This window comes from Xenopus laevis, chromosome 5L, assembly GCF_017654675.1.
Source record: "Xenopus laevis strain J_2021 chromosome 5L, Xenopus_laevis_v10.1, whole genome shotgun sequence".
In the NCBI taxonomy this organism is placed as follows: Eukaryota; Metazoa; Chordata; class Amphibia; order Anura; family Pipidae; genus Xenopus; species Xenopus laevis.
Window position 1 is genome coordinate 142,730,890 of NC_054379.1, and position 23,027 is coordinate 142,753,916.

Consider the following 23,027-nt stretch of genomic DNA (forward strand, 5'->3'; position numbering starts at 1 on the left):
CTCCCCTGCGTTCCGGTTTTCTGCGTTCAGCCGCAGGGGAGCGCAGGAATAGACGCATTACATTTTTTCCAATGGGGCTGTACTCACACAGGCGGGTGTAGGCGCCGAACCCAGGAAAAATGCAGCATGTTGCGTCTCAACCTGCGTGTGGGCGTCGAACGCAGGTTGAGACACAACATGCTGCATTTTTCCTGCGTTCGGCGCCTACACGCGCCTGTGTGAGTACAGCCCCATTGGAAAAAATGTAATGCGTCTATTCCTGCGCTCCCCTGCGGCTGAACGCAGAAAACCGGAACGCTCGTCTGTAAGAGCCCTTAGAGTTTTAGATACGAGTTTTTTTTTCCTAAATACTTGGTAAAGATGCCTGAAATCAGACATGGCATATGTGATGACAAACACACTTGTGCAACGCTAAGGGGGTTGTTTAATTTTAGAGCTATGTTAGCTTTTTTATAACTTGTTGGTTTCTAATTTAAGACAAAACTCTAATGGGAAAAACTCGAATTGTTGAGTTCGGGGTTAACAACCCCAATACTCGAGTTGATAGAGCGTTTGTCAGAAAACGGCTTGAATCACTTGAGTTTTCAAGAGAAACCTGAAAAAACTCAAGCATCATGAAGGCTGTTTGCATCTTTAAATAGTTCAAGGGACCTCTGCCATTGACTTCTACGTGAAGTTTTTAGGTGGCGAATAGTCGAATTCGAATTGTTCTCAGTGTCCAGGTATGATAAATCTTGAATTCAAATTTGGATTATTCCCAATTCGAATTTGAGTTTTTACCAAAAATCCAACTCTAAAATTAAAATTCGAATTTCCAATTCGAACCTTAATAAATCTGCCCCTTAATGTGAACATGCTCCCCAAATGTTGATGTATGTACTGAACACAGCCTACAACAGAGGTGCCCAGATGGAGTATTTTTAGATTCAAGCTATTTCCAGGGCCAGGGTAAAATAGATATCAAAATTTATTTTCACAAATGCAAATTTTTCATGAAAACACAGCTCGACCTTTGATAAATAACCCCCCAATGTTAAATGTCCAATGTCCAAAATTAAATGTAATAAAATGTAGAAGCATTTAGAATACAAAGTAGTTAGTATTCAAGTCACATCTTTTCTATCTTTTTCAGTGGCTTAAAGATAATTGTACAATCAATATTTTTCAAGATTTACAGGTTGCTGTTGTTTTCAATGTCATTAAACCTCATTAATTGTTAACTGTTAAGGTAACTGCCTCACAAAGCCACCACCAGTAACCAAAATTAACATGAAAATGAATGGAAAGCATATTTGTGTTTAATGAACAATACGTGTTATATTAATCTCTGACACCAAAGCTTGTATTTCATTTTTTTTTAATCTATAATAAGTGGTCCTGATTTAAATATGCAGTGCAAGGTTGAGAGAGCACAAAGTAAAGGGTACTTAGAGGATGCAGCAGTCAAAATATTCCATGTATCATGAATCTTAGGGGGTTATTTACTAAACTCCGAATGCAAAAATCACGAAAAATTTATGATTTTTTTTTTTAATATATAAAATTTGGACTTTTAAAAGAATTTATTAAACCCAGAGGATGGAAAAGTCAGAATCAGAAAATCAGGCATCTCAGACCTATTGAGGTTGCATATAAGTCATTGGGAGAAGTCCCAATTTTTTGATGTGCGCTGGGTTTTACCCCAAAGTTTTCGGCAAAATTCTGAGTTTTCGGGGGAAAAATCCTTTAAAAAAAAAAAATCGTGAAAATCATAAACTAAAATAAACGAAAACCATAACTAAAATAAAGCACTTAATGAAAAAGTCAGTGTTAAAGTTCTGGGTAAACGTGTTGGCGCTATATAAATAAAGGTGAAAAAAGTTAGGGTCCCTGTTAATATGAAACCTCCATATATTACACATGTTAAACCTGATTTACAGGTGTAGATTTGTGGTAAAAAAAAATGTAATTTAGTAAGTGATACATATTATGGCTCTAGTAAATGGTACTGTTGTATAGTGATGTTTCTCCCTTACCTTATTTTAGTCTGAAGTGAAGGATTCTGGGACTTTGAAGTCCCTCTGTTTTACAGAGAATCTGTGCACCCCCACAATGAAAAGCAGAATGCATATGCAAATTAGGGACAGGGAGGGAAATTGCCTGATTTTTTTTGTCACAAAACAAGGAAGTAAAACATTTTTCCCCTTCCCACCCCAATTTGCTCTAACTGTAACAGGAAGAAGTGTTGAAGCAAAAGACAGAACTCTGCCTGTTAATTGGCTCATGTGACCTAACAAGTATGTTTTGTTTGTGTGCGCCGTGATCATACGATCCCAGGGGGCGGTCCTTATTTTTTAAAATAGCAATTTTCTATTTATGATTACCTAATGGCACATACTACTAGAAAAGTATATTATTATGAAAATGGTTTATTTACATGAAGCAGGGATTTACATATGAGCTGTTTTATGCAATATCTTTTTATAGAGACCTACATTGTTTGAGGGGTATAGTTTTCCTTTAAATGCTAAATACATTGAACAGTTCTTTAAGGTGACAGCACACAAGACACTTTATAAGCATTGTTGCCTCCTGTTTTTAGTATAAACTGCCTGAAAGTGGAAAAGCGACAAAAACAGTTCCTGCAACTCCTTCTGTAAGTGAGAGGTGGCAGTTTAAGGTGCCCTTCTACTGACTATTTGCTGGTGGGAAGTCTACACCGTGAGCCTTCAGCCTTAGAGTGCACCTGGGAAAACATAGGCTGAAAAAAGAATGTAAAGCATCTAATTAAGTTCTGAAAGAAAAGCTTCTCCGTGGTTCCTGTGATTTCACAAAATTTTATTTTTCAAAGCATTCTATTCAATTGCCAGCTGAGATCTTAAATTGGTTCCTGTGGGCATAATGTAATATGAGCACAAGAGAAGAAACTGCCTGTACGTGGTTGCTGTAATTTACTGTGCGAAACACTTTGTAGTTTAGGCCTCCTGAATGCTGGCAAGCAGTGGGCTGCCTTTTAGATAAGCATGTCCTTTTTTTTTCTACTGCTTTTGGATTTCCATTTTACTGTTTTTGAAGTGGTTATATTTTGTATATTTTCCATATTGTCTTTGCTATGCAAGGCAAGAAAGAGATCTAGGTACTTTCCATCTTTCTACTTGTCAGACTGATGGCCCTTTAGCTGTTGAACTACTGCTAATATAATTCCCTGACCTCCTTCTTCAGCTCAGCTGCCAAATGTTTAACTCTGACGTATGTACTAAATGTTTAAAAGTTACATAAATATGTGCTTTGTAGTTTTTTTTTTTTTTTTTTTTTTTTTACCTTCCCCTCTGGGGGTTCCATCTGATGCTGAGGGCTCTGAGCAAATACCCCATATTTCCTTACTTTAAAGGCATTGTTCAGTACAAAAATAAAAACTTGGTAAATAGATAGTATGTGCAAAATAAAAAATGTTTCTAATATAGTTAGTTAGCCAAAAATGTAATGTATAAAGGCTGGAGTGACTGGGTGAGTAACATAATAACCAGAACACTACTTGCTAGAGTCCTTCGCGGGTCCTTTTTTTGGAACCCATACTCTCAACCTGCAATCCCCAACCAGCATTCTTACCCGCATTCTTACCCGATTGGGCCCGCTATCCGACCTGCAAGTACCCTATCCGCAAGCTGGACCCGTGACCCGCTGACCATCAAGAATCAGGAAGTGCTTTCATTGTAAACCGGAAGTGACATCATCGGAAGTAGGCGTGATCAGAAAAAAGGAGTAAAAATCGGTATTGAGAAGACCTGCGGTCCGGACCCGCAGAACTGCCGACCCACGTCTAAACCCACACCCGGAACTTCTACTCGCAATCCGCACGGTACCGCAGGTTTTTGCGGGTACCCGACCTGCAGCAGGACTCTACTACTTGCTGCTTTGCAGCTCTCTTGGTTTCCACTTGGTTGTGTTCTGTTCTGTTCGACATCCAGTCACTTCAGCCTTTATACATTACATTTTTGGCTAACTAACTATATTAGAAACATTTGTTTTTATTTTGCACAAACTATCTATTTGCCCTTTTATTTTTACACTGAACTGTTCCTTTAAAACAGCTCTTGAGCATCTAGATAGATTGTTATACAGTAAAGAACAAGGTGTATAGTATGCCAGGTCTGCAAGCACAATTTGTTTTACCGGCCTTGTATATAAATCCAAGCTAAGCAAGTTGTACAGTATAAATGCATTATTAATATCATGATAAATTGCCAAAAATATCTCACAAGGTAGATGGAAGTTCTTTGAGCTAAAACCAGTAATTTTATGACAAACAGCAAAAGGCACCGATCACACAGTACTGTTAGTGCAGTATCGCATTGGTGAATTTTAGTATCTTGGGATGCTGGGGCACCAAACCACCTCCCCCCTTATACCTGGTATAGCAGTCACCTGATTGGGCAGGTAGCTGTCCCGTGGGGATCACAATTGTGAGCAGCACTTGCACTAGAAATTTCCGCAGCCCTAGCAGGCAGTGGGCTGAAGATTAGTGCCCACTTTCCATGCTACAACAAACTCACCTATTTGACATTACCATTAAAGCAGTTTCTCCACACCATGGTTGCCAGTGTCATGTTTGGTTAAGTTCCACTTTTCTCTTGTCCATAAAATACGCAGTAAAGAGATACTGACGTCAGAAAATAACCTTTTTTATTATCCATCATAACATTGTCTCTGAATGCTGTTTATTATTTAGCCATAAAAGTATTTGCCTGATGCTTTTACATTACCTTTCTTACTACCCTGTTCCTCTATGAGGGGGCTGCCATATTTGTGCAGCAGTAGTCTGTTCGCATTAGAAACTCTTAACTGACTGGTTAAAGGACCAGTAACATCAAGTTGGTATACCACGAAAAAAGACCCACCAAGACTAATTAAATGTTAAAATTGCACAGCCTTTATTAAGAAATAACTTACTGAAACTCCACTTGCGCTCCTTCAGAAAAGGCGACACGTCAACGATCCATTGTGCGGTGCTCAATTTCTCCTCCCCTGGTTATCTTCCATAAGGAATGGAGGAGCAATTGAGTGCTGCACGATGGATCGCCGGATCGCCTTTTCTGAAGAGGAGCGCAAGCGGAGTTTCGGTAAGTTATTTCTTAACAAAAGCTGTGCGATTTTAAAGTTTAATTAATCTTGTTTGTTTTTTTTCCGTGGTATACTACTGAATTTTTTTTAAAAATGTTTTGATGTTACTGCTCCTTTAAGAAGAGACAGTCAGGTTGGCAAAACAGTCAGGTTTAAGAACTTCAAGTGACAGTTACTTACAAAAGCAGAACAATCAGCGAAAAATGATCAACATGACCTGTAGGTAACTTTTATTGTAGATTCATATATAAAAGAAAATGTTGTCGGTATCACTTCAGTAGTATTAAGATCACAGTTAGCCTCTACAATCAGCTTGCTAGATCAATACTTATATTTGGTTGCAAACTGAAATAAGTCTATAGCATACCTCCCAAAATTTTGGAAATAGAAAGAGGAACAAAATGTTTTGACCATTTTGTGGCTAGACCCCTAAATGACCATGTTCATTTTACAAAATTTGGCAGGATTTGAAAGTTTGAACATATTCATGTGGTTTTTATGTGTTATTAGTTTTGCTTATGATAGTGAATTGCCCTTTAAGCTGCAAATCAGTTTCCTGTTTATCTTAAATTGTTTCTTTGCTTGTCTTAAATATTTACAAAAGCATCCAGGTGCACCTGCCACGTATTCTGGGCTCTCTGCCAAAATCCAGTTACGTTTTAGAAACTTTGTATTTTTTTCTGACTGTTCAGTGCAGGAGATCAAAGAGAAAGTCAGGACCTATCCGTAACAATCTGGGACTGTGGATTGAGCTGTCAAAATCGGGACTGTCCCGTGAAAAATGACAGTTGGGGAGGTATGCTATAAGTCCAGAATTCAGATTGTTGCATTGATTTTAATTACATTTTGTGCAGTGTGCTATTTACGGAAATCGGCAATACTACCAGGTATATCCACACTCATGGTGTGCGTTATCAACTGTCGCATTTCACTCAGCAGCAGTGGTTTCAGCGGCTCCTCTGCAGTCAATACAGATATGGGATCCCTTATGCGGAAACCTGTTTCCAGAATGCTCCAAATTACAGGAAGGCTAGCTCCCATTGACTCCCATTTTAATTGAATATTTAAAATTTTAATATCTTAAATTTTTTTTTTTAAAAAAAATTCCTTTTCCTCTGTAATAATTAAACAGTAGCTTGTCCAGACTGGTGGCAAAACAATCCAGTTTAGTTTATTTTTTAGTAGACAAAGTATAGTGATCCAAGTTACGGGAAGATCCCTTTTCCATGAAAACGCAGGTCTTGAGCATTCTAGATAATAGATTCCATACTTTTTCATAAAATTGCATTCTTGTCTAAGGGCAATGCCCGTGGACATTAGTCACCCACAGGCAACTCATCTCCAAATGCTTTCCCACTGGCCAAAATGTAAATAGGAATCACTAGTGGGAGAACATATGTGGTGCTTTGTTTTTCCAAAGTCTCCTGAGGTTTCCTTGCAACGACTTGGGAAAAATCGAACGCTGCATATTTTTTCCACCTGCAATTTACATTGTCAGTGGGATATCACTTGGAGGAGATTAGTTGCCCAAAGAAGAGGAGATTTATTGCATGTGACTAATCTCCTCATCTTCCATTGCCCTAACCGTTTAGAACCCTATAAAATAATCACATTTCTCAATGAAACAATTCATTTTTTTATAATCCAAAACACTTTGCCTTCTGTGTTTTTCCTTTCCATCGCAGCAGATTCAGACTTTTGTTTACACACGCACACTGTCTTTATTCAAGGATGTCTATCTTTGCAGTGTCTCCTGGCCCCCATCCAGAGTTCACATATTTGAGAGCAAGCAATTAATACACAAATGCTGTATCCACAGCACAGAAAGAGGACTTGAACAAATATTGACTGATGTAGCGCTAGAAGACTGGAGGAGAGTTTCTGGTGATAACATTAAGGGGCCCATTTACTAAGGGTTGAAGTGAGTTCGAAGTGAATTTTCAAATTCAAAAACTTCGAATTTCGAAGTCATTTTTGTGTACTTCGACCATCGAATAGGCCAAAATTCGATTCGAAAAAACTTTGACCAATCGAAAATCGAACTACTGTCTTCGAATTCGCCACCGTAAACCTGCCGAATTGCCATGTTAACCTATGGGGACTTCCTAGAACCTATAGCCAATATTTGGCTACGTTTTTAGAAGTCAAAGTTTTTTTTTTTTTTTTTTTTAAAAACGATTTATACGATCGATCGAACGATTATAAATTTGATCGAAAACAGCTAAATTCAAACAAAAAAAAAAACTTTGACTTTCGAATTTTTTCAATTCGATGGTCGAATTTCGAAGTTTTAGCACTTCGAAATTCGATCCTTGGTAAATGTGCCCCCAATAGTGTTTAGAAAACTTGTGGCAGACACAGTACTAATAAGGCAATATAAACAACTCACCTAATAACTGTAGTGACCTTCCATACAAATCTCTCTCTGGTGCTCCCAGTCCAGCAGTATCCGGAATTACTATAGACAGGATTTCAACTAACACCAACAATAGGAACATGGGGCTACACAGATAAGGAATTGACACATTTATTGTAGAAAAAGTGCACAATGTTTTGGGGTGGAAGATTTTTGCACATGAGAAAGGGTTACCACCTTCAAAACGTTGCGCCCTTTCCTTTTTCTACAATAAATGTGTAGCCCCATGTTCCTATTGTTGGTGTTAGAATGCTAAGACATGTCTAGATGGTGTTCATGCATGTACAATATACACAGCTTTGTAGAAAAGGGGACCCTATGGTTTAAGCAGTGTCCAGAATAGTAAGTGCAATAACCTGCAGGATTTTTTGTTGCCTGCAATGAATCTTGGCTACAGCAGGTGACAAAGCGTCCCTTGTTTCCTCTTCACTGAATTACGGCTAGAGAAACCTATGTAGCGCGCCTACTTTCCAAAGTGGCCTGAAGTTTCCTTGTGAGGAAACCTTGGGTAATTTTGTGCTGAGTATATTTCCCCAGGGATGATTTGCATGTTAACTGGTGAAGAGCAAACAAGGGATGTTTTGTAGCAGAGATTAATTGTGGGCGACAAAATGTTGCCTGTATCGTTGCCCTGAGTAATCTGCACAAATCTTACCTTTATTGTCTTTTTAGGCTGCTGACACACTGCGTGTGCCCCTTGTGCTTAAAATAACTCTTGTTGTCATTGCTTTGGCCGACCCTTGCAGTTTATTATGTTCTATGTCATGCTCAAAGGCCAAATCATGTCATCATACCTGAGCAGTTTGTGGAGCCCTTGAGCAATTTTGGGATTAAAATCTCTTAGGGGGCAGATATACCTCCAGTTGAAGGCCCAGGTAGGCCCGATCTTCATAAAAGTCCCAGATGAGGACAGAAATGGTGATCTCTCTCTCTCTCTCTCTCTCTCTCTCTCTCTCTCTCTCTCTCTCTCTCTCTCTCTCTCTCTCTCTCTCTCTCTCTCTCTCTCTCTCTCTCTCTCTCTCTCTCTCTCTCTCTCTCTCTCTCTCTCTCTCTCTCTCTCTCTCTCTCTCTCTCTCCCCCCCCCCCCCCCCCCCAGGCTTTTCCTGTCATTTAGCATGGGCATTCTGCATATATGAATTTTACACATGGTTAGCGCCTGCTGTTTACCTTCCACGCTAATCGTCTTCTTTTCAGAGGTGTGAGTTCATCATAAGCTAACTGTAACGGATGATGAAATTACAGCAAATACATATAACTGGGACTTCATATAAAGGAAAATAATAGACTAAGTTTTTAGGTTATTAATTAAAAATAATGCTTCTAACACTGCTGAGAACTGTGTGCTAAAGATAAATATATTGTGGAAACAGGCATTTCTAAGAATCACTGTTTGTAACCGCATGTATGTACTAAACATACACAGCATTCCCCCACCTCAGCCCAGTCTGTCCAACCTGTGTCAGTCAATGGCAGAGCTTAAACATTGATATCTTAGTGGGGCACTGGGCTTGGGGGGGGGGGCAGAGCAAAGTCCCAATAGGCTGGTAAATAATTGTTAACTGGCTTTACTTGCTTACAAGTTCCAACTTCAAGATCACTCCCATAACAGCGCTGTTTAAAACTAACACAGCTTGGTAATGGGTGGGTCGGGAGGGATGTAGGGGATACCTTTTTAAATGGAAGATTAGTGCCAGGAAGTTATCTAAATGCATTGCTAAAAAGGGACAGTTCACTTTTGTAAAACTTAGAATTTTCAAATACTGTTATGGGACCTGTTATCCTGAATGCTCGGGACCTGGGGGTTTCCGGATAACAGATCTTTCTGTAGTTTGGATCTTCATACATTGTTTATCAGAAAATCATGCAAACATTAAATAAACCCAATAGGCTGGTTCTGCTTCAAATAAGGATCAATTATATCTGTTTGGACCAACTACAAGCTACTGTTTTATTATTACAGAGAAAAAAGGAATCTGTTGGATTATTTGGATAAAATGGAGTCTATTGGAGATAGCCTTTTCGTAATTCGGTGCCTACTCCTATATATGCTGCAAAAGATTACTTTTTACCACACCAAAATGTAAGTTTTAAAGGTGAATTGGTTACAATATCATACCTCTTATAAACTTCAGAAGCCAGTCTGTCTAAACTGTGAAGATCTGACACAATAGTTAACACATTCCTTAGCAGCACATAACTGTTTTCTTATCCATGACAGTTGCTTTGTTACAGTTATTGGTAACGCTTGGGGATCATTAGGGTCAGGGCACACAGGCAGATTCGGAGAAATTAGTCGCCCAGCGACAAATCGCCTCTTTGTCGGGGCGACTAATCTCCCCGAACTGCCTTCCCGCCGGCTAAAATGTAAATTGCCGGCCGGATGGCACTCGGAGTGATTCGTTTTCCGAAGTTACCTCAGGAAACTTCGGGCGACTTCAGGAAAACAAATTGAACTACTTAATTGATCCAGTTCAAATCTGGAGCAAGTCACTGTGCCTTTAATAATGAGTTTTTTTTTTGATCTGGGACCACCATTTGCACGTTGGCCTGATCACCAATATTGACAAGAGTTTGCCAGACTTTTGTACATTGTGTTATATTTGGATCTATGCAAGCAAGGTGGGACGTTACCCGAGTTATGCAGCTATTTTATGTTTATTTTATGCTTTATTTTATATTTTATGTTTGTTTGACTCCCCCCCACCCCCTGCCAAAACTTGCGTGTTTCCTGCAATGTCCCCAACAACAGATGCTTCAAATACAGATGCACCAAATCCACTATTTGGAATTCCCCGAATTCTTCATGAAAAGATTCAGCCAGATATGCAAATTAGGGATGTGGAGGGAAAAAGTGGAAAACGTTCTTTTTTTTTTTTTTTTTACTTCCTTGTTGTAATAAAAAGTTACGTGATTTCCCTTCCTGCCTCTAATTAAAATTTAGATTGGCCAGGCACGAAGATTTGGGGCATCCCTAACTTCAAGTATAAACACTGCTGGGATGCTGTTAAACCTCTACCACAAAGCATTGTCAAGACATTTTTTGTTCATTAGCTAATGTTTGGAAAACACAGCTTTAGGCAGGCTGAGAGTATTATAAATAATACGAATGACAAAATCGTTTTAATGTAATCTGCCTTGTAAACATGTATATGGGTAACTGGTTCATTACCTGGTAGGAGTTGGCTAGAAATAGTTTATAGGCAGGAGAGTATGAGAAATAAAGTAGAAACCAGTAATCTTTTTTTTTTTAAATCTGGAATTAAATGAGGATAATCAGTTGTGATTAAATATTCCTGAAGGCAAGAAGATACTGCAGTTAGAACAGATCGCTGCCTCATTCTCTCTAAGGGTAACACATCTAGGAACTGCCATTTCTTTTCTTCCTAGGAAATCTGTATGTGGAAACCGTTGTTACTACTGGTATGGGACCCATTATCCAGAAAACAGTTATCCAGAAAACTCCAAATTATGGAAAGTCCGTCTCCCATAGACTCCATTTAATCCAAATAATCCAAAGTTTTAAGCATGATTTCCTTTTTCTCTGCAATAATAAAACCGTGCCTTGTATTTGATCCAATCTAAGATATAATTAATCTTTATTGGAGGCATAACCAGCCTATTGGCTTTATTTAATGTTTGATTTTCTAGTAGACTTATGGTATGAAGATCCAAATTACCGAAAGATCTGTTATCCGGAAAACCAAAGCATTCTGGATAACAGGTCCCATACCTGTACTATAAAAATTTCTATATTATCCATTTTAAAACAAAGTGCTCAATTATAGAAATTTGCTGCTAAAATTAGAATGGGGGAGAAAAAGCAGAGACCGATTTGCAGTACCGTCTCTGTAAATAATTTGCCAAATGTGAGTGCAATAAGTAAACAGAGACGGTAACCCTAACTAAAGATCTTCTGATTTTGATTATTGCCTGAAATGGAGGAATCTTCTTTGTACTGTTCTGCGCTATGTAGCATACCATATAAAAATAGGGAGGTCTGTATTGCCCAATTCAGTGATGTTAGGGCCAGAAAGAATATATTTTGTAGCAAAGAAACTATTGTAACAGTTTAAGATAAGCAGACTCTTTGGGACACTGACTTGCAGCTTATGGGCAAGGCCTTTTTATGTTGTGTTTTTAACAAAGCTCCGTCCGGTGTAAATATGATAAACTGCACTACCACTAATGGAAAACATAGCAATTCTCACAGGGCGCTTACAAGCCAAAATCCGTCACGGGACGCCAGTATTGGCATGTTTCAGCAGAAACGGCTATACGTGAAACTACCAGATCAATAGACTCTATGGGATCTGCATGAAACTTTTCCTTAATACGCAGCGTATTTTAAATATGGTGTCCAAATATGGCATATTGATTAACGATCATTCCTGCTCCATTTTGCATGTAAATAGCTTTTCTATTTTCTGTTTCTAGCCAGTGGAATTATGGGGAACGAGAACAATGAGAAGTGCCGTACGCGCTGAAAAATGTTGACGGTCACGTGTGGTTTCAGTGGCGTATTTACGCCTGACTGAGCTTTTTTAATAATGCAATATAAAAACACCATGTCTGGCCTTGCCCTAAAGGGCAATTCACTTTCATTAGCAAAACTCATAAAAAAACACACATGAAAACCATAGAAATGTGTTAACTTTAATAACCTGAAAAATTTTGTAAAATGAACATGGTAATTAGGGGTGTGGCCACAAAATGGGCATGGTCAAAAAAATTTGATGTGTTCCGTGCTCCAAATAGTTTTTTCCCTCTTTCTGTTTTCAAAATGTTGGGAGGTATGGAATTGGTGTAATCTGATTCAGAGCTGCCCTTTTCTGCAATTTACATCCATTATGAAGTGGTTTCTGAGATTTTAGTGTAGCCTTACATAGTTTTATACTGCTAGGCAGGCTTCATTCAGCTTTTGAAGGCCCAGAGTGTCCGCACCACTAAGGTGCCTATTTATTTTATTGTGTAAATGCAAATAACACCAGAAAATTGGTAGAAAAAACTGTGAAAAACAAAATGTAAACAAAAAGTATGATCATCATAATCACTAGGTTTGAGTCCAACATAGTTTGAAACCTGTAGCTAACAGAGGCTTCAAACAAAATAACACAAGCAGTGTTAACAATACAGCTTGCAGTGCACGGGTGCTCTATGCTTTCCTTGCAGCTTTGTGGGTTTCTTCTAGGTGCTGCAGTTCCTCGCACACAAAAAACACAGCTAAGTTCCTGATTAAATTCACCCTATTGTGTGTATGTTTTTGTGTTTGTATCTGTGTGTTTATTTATTCATATAGTGTTATATGTGTAAGCAGCACTGTTGTGAAAATGTGATAGGAACCTTCATAATCTTTATGAGGCCAAGGTTAAGGGTAAGGTCACTCCTGGAGATTCGGGGAGATTTAGTCGCCCTGCGACTAATTGCCTCTTCTTTGTGGCAACTAATCATTTTCCGAAGTCGCCCGAAGTTTCCTCGTGAGGCAACTTCGGAAAACGAAGCACCACAAGTGCCATGCCACAGGTGTTTTTTCATTATAGCAGGTGGAAGATGGGGAAGCAGTTCAGTGAGATTAGTCGCTGCAAAGAAGAGGCGATTAGTCGAAGGGCGACTACATCTCCCCAAATCTACAGGTGTGACCGTACCCATATAAATAATAAAATACCTTTATTAAGGGTTTTTTTTATCAAAGGTTGAGTTTGTTTTGTTTTTTTATACCTTGAATAAACTCACAACTAATGTTTTCTGATTTATAAAAAAAACTTGTATCCGTGTAATAAGGTGAAAAACCCAAATACTTGAATTGATTGAGTTTTCAAGCGCAACCCACCGAAAAAAAGCAGATCATGAAGGCTACAAATATCTTTAAATGGTTCAAGGGACTTCTACATGACCATGACAGGTTTTAGATGGAGTATTTTCAGATTCGAGCCATTTCAAGATTTGGGGTATAATCTCAAATTAGAATTTTTTTTTTTTTTTTGTAACAAAGTTTTTTACGTTTTTTTTTTACCCAAAAATTCGAGTTTTTACTGAAAACTAACCAAAAAATTTGAATTTCTCGTGAAATAAAACAACGCTACCTTTGATAAATAACCCCCTAAAGTGTGTGTCACTTGGAGATCAATCACAAAAACCCTGTCTAAACATCAGTTACTAGACTCATGTCTGGCATCCTTGGTGCTGTATCTGTTGACTATATTTGTGTAATACAGGTATTGGATCCGTTATCCGGAAACCCATTATCCAGAAAGATCCGAATTACGGGATGCCCATCTCCCATGGACTCCATTTTACCCAAGTAATACACATTTTTCAAAATCCCCTTTAATCTGTAATAATTAAACAGTAGCTTGTCCCAATTAGGATATAATTAATCCAAATTGAAGCCAAACCAGCCTATTGGGTTTAATTCATGTTAAAATTATTTTCTAATAGATTTAAGATATGAAGATCCAAATTACAGAAAGATCCGTTATACAGAAAGCCCTAGGCCACGAGCATTCTGCATAGCTGGTCCCATACCTGTTCTAACCTTTGTGCTGTTGGCAAGAACATTATAGCTATTCAGCAGGGGGTTATAGTTCCTGATGGTTTTTCATTGTGCCAGTTTAGTTTTTGGGTCGTGGCACATGAATTTGACCTTAAAATCAAGTAATCACAAACAGGAGTGTGTCCTGTGGAGCCCAACTAAAAGCAAGTGACTGACTCTTCTTGTTGGATCCCTATTGTGACATACAGCAGCCATTTGCACCATAAACACATCATTAGTTGGCAGGGCTGATTCAATCTTTTAATCTAAATAATATTTCTAACAATTACTACTTTTTGTACTACTATTTTTATATAGTTATCAGCCTTAATTGTCAGTAACAGAGCACAAAGTAAATCCACATCCAAAGCTTATGAAGTGAGGACACTTAAAATGCATAACATGTATTGCAGAAAGCAGTGTTCCTATAGCAACCATCCAGTAGGTCACAAGCAGCTCTACGTACATCATTGGTTCTTGATACTAACTAATATGGAGCAAGAATGATCAAAATATGATTATTACAAATAAGTAGCAGTTTCTTTCCTGCAGCCATGAACAGTTTTATTCTTTTTATGAATTATTTTAGTTCTTACTATGTTTTCTAGTGACAGTTTGCATAATTTAAGCAAGGCACTATTAATATATTAAAAAGAAACTTTGGTTATAAATCTTCAAGAAGGAGAAGGCCTAAGCCTTGAACCTGGAGTTAAGTTTCCACAGATATTCTCAATTGCTGTAAATCTAACAGCATCTCCGCCCTTCCATGCGTTAGATTGTCTAGGAATTTCATGATGTCTTGTGGCTGTGAACCTGCCAGACATTTCCCATAGCCCACCCAGGAGGATTAGCATACCACTCACAGGAGCAAATCATAACATATTAGCCATAACATATTAGCCCATATGTTGTCTGCAGGTCTGAGGAAGTGGAATTATATTAATGGCATCAGTTTGCCCATGGAATGAAAGCTGGAGGTAGGGATGATGTACAAACAATGTGCATTCTGTGTATGTATCCTGTTCAGTCTCCTTTTCAGGGTTACTTGCCTCCATTTCTATCTTTATTAATAGGCCCATTGATTAATATCGTTTTTGGTTAATATGTTTAGTTAATAATATTTATTCGTTTGGTTTTTTTTGTCACATTTAGACCTACTACATCAGCGGTCCTAAACCGTTTTTTACTCGTGGACCACATTCAAATGTAAAAAAAATTAGAGAGCATGCAAAAAGTTCCTAGGGCTGCTAAATATAGGCTCTGATTGACTACTGGTAGCCCCTATATGGACTGGCAGCCTACACAAGGCTCTGTTTGGCTGTAAATTAGGTTTTTATGCAACCAAAACTTGCCTCCAAGCCTGCAATTCTAAAAATAAGCACCTGGTTTGAGGACACTGAGAGCAACATCCAGTGGGTTGGTGAGTAACATGTTGCTTACAAGACACTGGTTGGGGGTCACTGTACTATGTGGTGAAAGAATTTTGTAATGGAGCGGCAGATGAATGAAATTTCTCATCTTAGAATCCTGACAACGCACCAGGTTTTACTACTTTGTAATTGAAAATCAGTTCGGTGAAAGTAAAGAAAAATTAGCAACCACATATTCAAAGCAGCGGAGTTTCTTTGGCAAAAAACGAACATACTTAATAGATATACAAAAGACTCAAGGTAGGCAGACGGCACTTCTGGAAGAGATTTATTGGGGTGGCTGCTGTAAATCCTAACGCGTTTCGGGAGTTAATCCCTTAGTCATAGGTCACCTATGACTAAGGGATTAACTCCCGAAACGCGTTAGGATTTACAGCAGCCACCCCAATAAATCTCTTCCAGAAGTGCCGTCTGCCTACCTTGAGTCTTTTGAATGTTAGCAGTGTGGATACTGCTTGATAGAGCACCTGGACGAGTACAAGTGGTGAGCAGTAGCGGTCTTTACCCCTTTTTTTCGATCTTCATCTACTTAATAGATATAGGTTGATCCAAAAGGTTAACTGGATTAAAGCAATGGAAACCGTAAATGATGCCAATAGGACTGGATGATATGAGGGTGAGTTGTGTACCCATGGACAGAATTCTTGTAGATCATAGCCATGTAATGCTTTGGTCTTGGCCTGTGTATAAACAGCCTGACCACTCATCTCTGCTCCATGATGGTATTGCACCTACAGTCCCTGCATCAGCCAGGATTATACACATGGAATGGATTACAGAGTAAAAAAAAAGTATTATCATGCTTTTTTACACCAAAATCCACCCATATGTGTCTGCACCCAGCCCAAAACATGCCTAAGGTACCTTTATCATATTAAATATTAGCTGCCTGACCAATATCTGGCAGATTTTAAAATCAGTCAACTACCTTGGGCCATTAATTGATCCTCTTCAGATATGTCTGTATAGGTTTGTTTTATGACTTGATCATTGGAATGTGAGCCAAAAAAACTGATTATCTGATTTAGCACAGCTGGTAGCTACTAACTCCAAAAAACTTGCAGCTGTAAATGTAGTTAAATCTGGTTTACTAAGCACTGACTCAGTGGGATGAATGTATAGACAATAAAAGTCTGCTTATTAAATTACCTGCAATAAAAAAATATACTTTCCTAGTGCTACATATATTGTGCAACTCATGGTAAAACTGCACATTAGTTCACCCTTAGATTAGCCTTTGTATGTTCTAGATTGTCCTAGTCTTGACAAATTTCTACGTTTATTTTTTTATTTTCTTAGTTTTCATCATTTGCCTTCCTCTGTTGCCTCTTTTTCAGCATTCAGATGGGGGTCACTGACCCTGGCAACTAAACACTATTGTTCTGTGAGGCTACAAACTTGTTTTTGTTTCTTTTTATCCTTGCCTTTCTGTTAATCTTCCACTTACTCAAACCACTTCCTGGTTGCTAGGATAAATTAGACCCTAGCAACCAGATAGCTGCCACAATTCCAAACTGGAGAGCTTCTGGACAAAAAGCTAGACCACAAAAAGTATATAGTCTTAGAATAGCACAGTCTACTCTACATCCAAATAAAACTTAATCGAAAGGTGAACTACCACTTTAAGTTTATTTAATTCCAGGTTGTAATGCAACAAATGTTTAAATATAATACTCAAGGCACTGTAAGGCGTAACATCCCCAAACACAATTCTATCTCAAACTTTGAATGCATAAATGTGTGGGGAAAAAAATGTTGTGTGAAGTCTATAAAATCTGATTTTGTAATAAACCATATTCCATAAATAGAAGTCCTGGTGGTACAGGTATGGGATCCATTATACGGAAACCTGTTATCCAGAAAGCTCCGGATTACGGAGAGGCCATTTCCCATAGACTCCATTATAATAAAATATTTAATTTTTTTTTTTTTTAATGATTTCCTTTTTCTCTGTAATAATAAAACAGTAGCTTGTACTTGATCCAAACCAAGATATAATTAATCCTTATTGGAAGCAAAACCAGCCTATTGGCTTTATTTAATGTTTATATGATTTTCTGGTAGAAGGTATTGAGATCCAAATTATAGAAAGATCCGTTATCCAGAAAACCCCAGGTCCCGAGCATTCTGGTTAATAAGTCCCCATACCTGTACTTCCATTATAAAAATGAGCAAACATATCTGGTAACTGTCTGTGCTTTCATATGTAAACACGTTTTTTCCCCAGAAAGCATTACATAACTTTATATTGACTAAGGTTGGTACTTTATATAAAGTGGTGTACAGGTATAGGATCTATTAACATAAATGCTTGGGACCTGTGATTTTCTGGTTGAGGGATCTTTCCAAAATTTGGGTTTCTATGCCTTAAGTCTGCTAAAAATAATTTAAACATTAAATGAATCCAATAATATTGTTTTGCCATGGATATATATTCATCCAGCTTAGTTAATATTGGCTACAAAGTACTGTTCTATTATTATAGAGAAAAAGGAAATCAATTTTAAAAATTTGAATTATTTGCTTAAAATTGTCTCTTTGGGAAATGGCCTTCCCATAAGGAAACATTTGAAATTCACATAAAATTTCATTAATCCCACTGTGCATCCGTGATACAAATGTGTTTTAAATTGGGACATTTATATACTTGGAAATTACATAAAATAATGCAGATGCATATTGTGATTTAGATGGAATTTAACCTTTTGTTTAAATCGAGATTTAGGTCTTGTTTTGTGTATAAATCTGTGTAAATACCTTTAATAGATGCTGGCGCTCATTTATCAACACTGGGCAAATTTGCCCATGGGCAGTTACCTATAGCAATTTATCAGTGATTAGCTTTTTAAAGCCAGCCGCAAGTAGAACAATGAAATCAGCAATTTGATTGGTTACCATGGGTTACTGCCCATGGGCAAATTTGCCCAATGCTGATAAATGTCCTCCACTGTTTTTACATTAGTCTGCTGCAGGATGTGCCTGTTGTTCTTCTGTTCCCCTACACTCCCCTCTGTCGCTAAAGGTGGCCATATACACACAGATATATCGTATAAAATGAAGGTACAATATTTGGCGAGTGTATGGTGGGAGACCAGGCGACTGATATCGGAAGAACTGGATATAGGTCATCTTATAGATCAGCCAAGATGGAAGATTTTGATAGTGCCCGAAAATCATCAAGGAGGTAAATCATCAGATGGAGGTAGAATTCTGTTGTTTCTATCCGTTTATCTGACGATACATCTCTTAATATTTGGTTGCAGGAAAGAGGTTTGCGTGTATGTTCACCTTAAGAGTCTAAGTTCAGCCCTTCAGCGTTATGACTCTGATTCTTAGACTTGAGTCCTCAGAAGTTGACATACTTAAACTTGTAGCACCCCTTGATAATTAATGACATGTTTAAACATGAGGAGAGTTATAGTCCAGCAACATCTGGGGGCCCAAGCTAAAGAAACAGCGCTGTAGCACAAGATAGAGTCCTGTGGCAGGTCCGGTACCTGCAGGTTACTCGCAAAAAAAGTGGGCACCCTGCGAAATGAGGGGAGGATTTTCAGGTGCGGGTATAGATGCGGGTTGGGTTGCGGGCCTCATCTAAATTTCTTATCTTATTTACTATTGTTTATATTTTACTCCTTTTAAATTATTACAAAACTTGTTTCTGTCCATGCCCACTTTTGATGTTGCAGGAGTCGGCGGGGTCGGGTTGCGGATAAGGCAGTTGTGGGTCAGGTAGCGGATCAAAGTGGGTAAATATGCGGGTTCAGGTGCCACGCAAGATTGTCCATGAGTTGGATGTGGCCCACTAAGAAATCTTTGTGGCCCTCAGGCATGTGAAACAGTGGATAATTGGTCCAAGGCAATGGAAATCTTTGGTAGCACAACTCTCGAGTATGTGGCTATAATTATTTGCTACTTGTGCTCTATCCTGCCACCAGAACTGCATTGGGAGTCAAAATAGGCCCTGCCATTCCAAATACACAGAGGCCCAAACAACCACCCACCAGCCCAATAAATAGGAAGTGTCTATGGCAATTTACAGCAGCCCCTCTGGCATTTGCCAGAATCCACAGATTGCCAGTCCAGGCCTGTCTGCCACTGCCTGATTTGTCCTCTGGCTTGCAGCTTGTTAGTGTGCTACTAAAGGCTCACTTTATTTCCCTCTGTTAGTGTAGAGCAAGAAATAAAATGATGGTAGCTTCTTTGGCCAGTGTGACTACTTTTTGTTCCTTGTGTGTATTTTTACATCTCTAGTCCCAGGTTGGGAGCACATAAGGTGAATATGCTCACTTACAAAATACACATTTTCCATTACAGTGAGAAATGCCAGCAGAAGCGAGCAATATAAATTAGGTCTTTATAAATGCAGTGCATCGCTTTATATATTTATATTCATATTCTTCATATTATACATAATTTATATACATTTGTGTTATGCTTGGTTTATTTGCTGTTTTTATTTTCTCCCACTTGGCCTGTATGTTTGGTAAGTTATGGTTATGGCCAAATGCAGCTGTTTTTTTACATGAGATCAGTGACTTAGAGTTGGTGTTAGACATATTTTTCTGTCAGTTTTATAATATCTATGGATTTTTTTTTCGTGGCACTAAACAGTGTGGAAGTAGCACCAGGAGACTTATTGATAGACCATGTAACGTAGACATCTTCAAATATGGAATGTTAATAATATGCAATAGACAACACTTGTCATTATTTATTTGTCTGTGCAATATTACATTTTGATTTTACTTAAAAGTTTAGGGATTTTAGAGGAAGAAGTCGCTTTAATAATTGATTTTTATTTGCAGTGTATGTAATGTAGCTCTAGATCTTCATTTACATTCGACAGATGAAGTTTCATCCTCTTGAAACAAACCGTATCCAAAGCTTTGCCGTGCAGCAAAAGGCAAACAAACCTTCAAAAGGTGGCCCCTAAAGTTGGCTATATGTGGGCCAACAAAAGTGGCAAACTTGGCCTTTCCAGAGTGAGTCAACAACTTATTGGCTCATGTATGAGGCTCTCTGGAGTTCCTGCCTAAGCAATATCTGCCAGAAAATCAGCAGATCTTGATCGGAAGGGTTAAAAAATCTGTGCAATGTGGTAATCCTTTTGACATGTCCTTCATGCTGCCACAGTATGATTATAGGTATTGGACCTGTTATCCAGAATGCTCTGAACCTGGGGTTTTCCAGATAGCGGATCTTTCCGTAATTTGGATCTTCACACCTCTACTAGAAAATCATGTAAACGTTAAATAAACCCAATAGGCTGGTTTTGCTTCCAATAAGGATTAATTATATCTTAGTTTGGATCAAGTACAAGCTACTGTTTTATTATCACAGAGAAAAAGGAAATCATTAAAAAAATGTAATATTTGTAGCAAGATCTATTTGTCAAAACCTGGTCCCCCTCGGTAATACTGCTGGAATCCGAGTCCCATTCTCACTAATAAACGGACTAGGAGCCCCTTTTCCTTTTCTATGGTAAAGACTTTAATGCAACGATAAGGTTTATCTGGTTATTCAGCCATAAATATCTACTGCTGGTTAACATGGTATCTGGGAACGACTGAGCACCCCTTCTTCATCTTTCTCTTCTTCTTCAGTGATCTCTTAAACTATTATTCTTTTGAATTTAGCTCCCCCCACTTTATTTTTTCTCTTCCCTTTTATTTTATTAATCTCTACTCATAAAGGTAAACGGTATTAATATTTTGCTCTATTTAAACCCTAAAATGGTTATCATGTGAAAGAATTGCGCAAGTAACTTCTTGTATAGAACATACTCAACTACATGAATGTATACCTGTGTAACTTGGCAATATATGGAACCGTAAAAAGTTAACGTTGTTATTGTGAACAATAATTTGGATTCTTTGCATAACATGATGATAATAAATCGCTGATATTACTTTGGATTCCATTTCCTTACTTTATGACGGTCAAGTGTAAAAGAAATGCCTTTTTATTGGTTAAATAAAGAATATACCAAAAAAATTAATATTTGGATAAAATACAGTCTACGGGAGATGGCCTTTCCATTATTCCTAACTTTTTGGATAATGGGTTTCTGGATACCTGATCCCAAACCTGTACTTTAGGCCTAGTTTGGCCCAGTAGATGCCAAAAATAGGCAAAGATCTGCCTGTTTGGTCACCATCTCAAACAAACGTATGGCCAGCATCATAATGGCTTCATTTGTAGGCTCCAGCTGTACTGGTTTCTGATTGATTCCCATGCAGTCAGTATAGAGAACAACCACCAACCCACTAGAAACAAATCCTCACACACTGACAATCATCCCACATAGGTTTTAGTGTCTCAAGACTACACAGTCTCCGCTGAAAATTACATGATAGAATGAGCGTGATTCTGAGTCTGTGTGTGTATTTTTAAGGCAATCATTGAAATGAATTCTACACTTTCTCTTGCTTAGTCACCTCTGTATGTAGTTTAGAGTAACACAAGGCATTTAGTAAAGTTGTAAAAATGTAACCCCAATACCACAGAATTTTGAAAGATATAAAAACGGTGTTTGGGCTGACCGAGAGCAGTGCAAGGAAACACTGGGAAAATTAAAGTGATGGTGGCACAATACTCTAGTTGAAAATGGTGCCTGGAAAATTCCCAGGAATTTTTATTTTTGTATACTGTACTTTCTGAAGAATTTGTACACTAAAATATCACTAAGTGCCCACAAGGCACGAAATGTGTAAGGCTCTATTTTGAGCTCTTTTTCCTGTTAAAATAAATTACTTTTTAACTGCATCAATTATTGGAGTGAAGTCCAGTTTGTACCCGTCTGCAATTAAATCAAGTGCATTTATCAACCTCCAATAAGCTGGGGCTTGATCACCTGGACCCCCCATTAATATTGGTAAATTAACCCAGATTTCTTAAACGAACAACATTGGATGTCTCCCCCAAAAATGCTAAAATACTAAATCACAAATCTTTTAGTACAAATTTGAAAAATGTACTTTTTAGAGTGTTCAGATTACTGGACTTTTTTTTTACATAGTTGGATGCATCATATACGTTTGAGTAATAACATTCTGTTGCATCTATAGACTGCAAAATATAAATAGTGTATACAATAGTTTTTACAGGCAAAAGCAAGAATTTAAGAACAGTGCAATACAATAATTTAAATACCACGGGGGACATTTATCAACATAAACTTGCACTTAGCATCTTCTTCAGCCAATTGCAACTAGAACAATAAAAGCAAACATTTGATTAATGGCGATTGTTTCCTTTCCAGGTGCAAATTTGCCCGTTGTTGGCAGTAAAATTCAAGATGGTAAATTATGTGTGTACTGCAGCTTTGTATATAGTGTTCCTGAAAATAACTAAAATCTAGGAAAACACAATATCAGGGGATGTAAAATTGTGATTTAACTGTATGATCTTTGGCAATAAAAATCATTCAAAGGGGATGCTCACCTTCCAAACCCTTTTTTAGTTAAATTGTTTTCAGATTGTTCCCCAGCAATAAAAACTTTTTTCAATTACTTTCCATTTTTTACAGTTTTTCCAAAATCTAAGTTTAAAG

The 23,027-nt window shown here is 37.9% G+C and overlaps 1 protein-coding gene across 3 annotated transcripts in view; it reads left to right on the forward strand.

The window, feature by feature from the left end:
* stag1.L (stromal antigen 1 L homeolog) overlaps positions 1 to 23,027 on the forward strand; it is a 109,982-nt gene that overhangs the window by 16,367 nt on the left and 70,588 nt on the right. Inside the window, exon 1 of one of the 3 annotated variants that reach the window (XM_018262099.2) lies at positions 9,477 to 9,596. The gene's annotated coding sequence lies outside the window, so the exon portion shown is untranslated. 3 annotated transcript variants of the gene reach the window in all.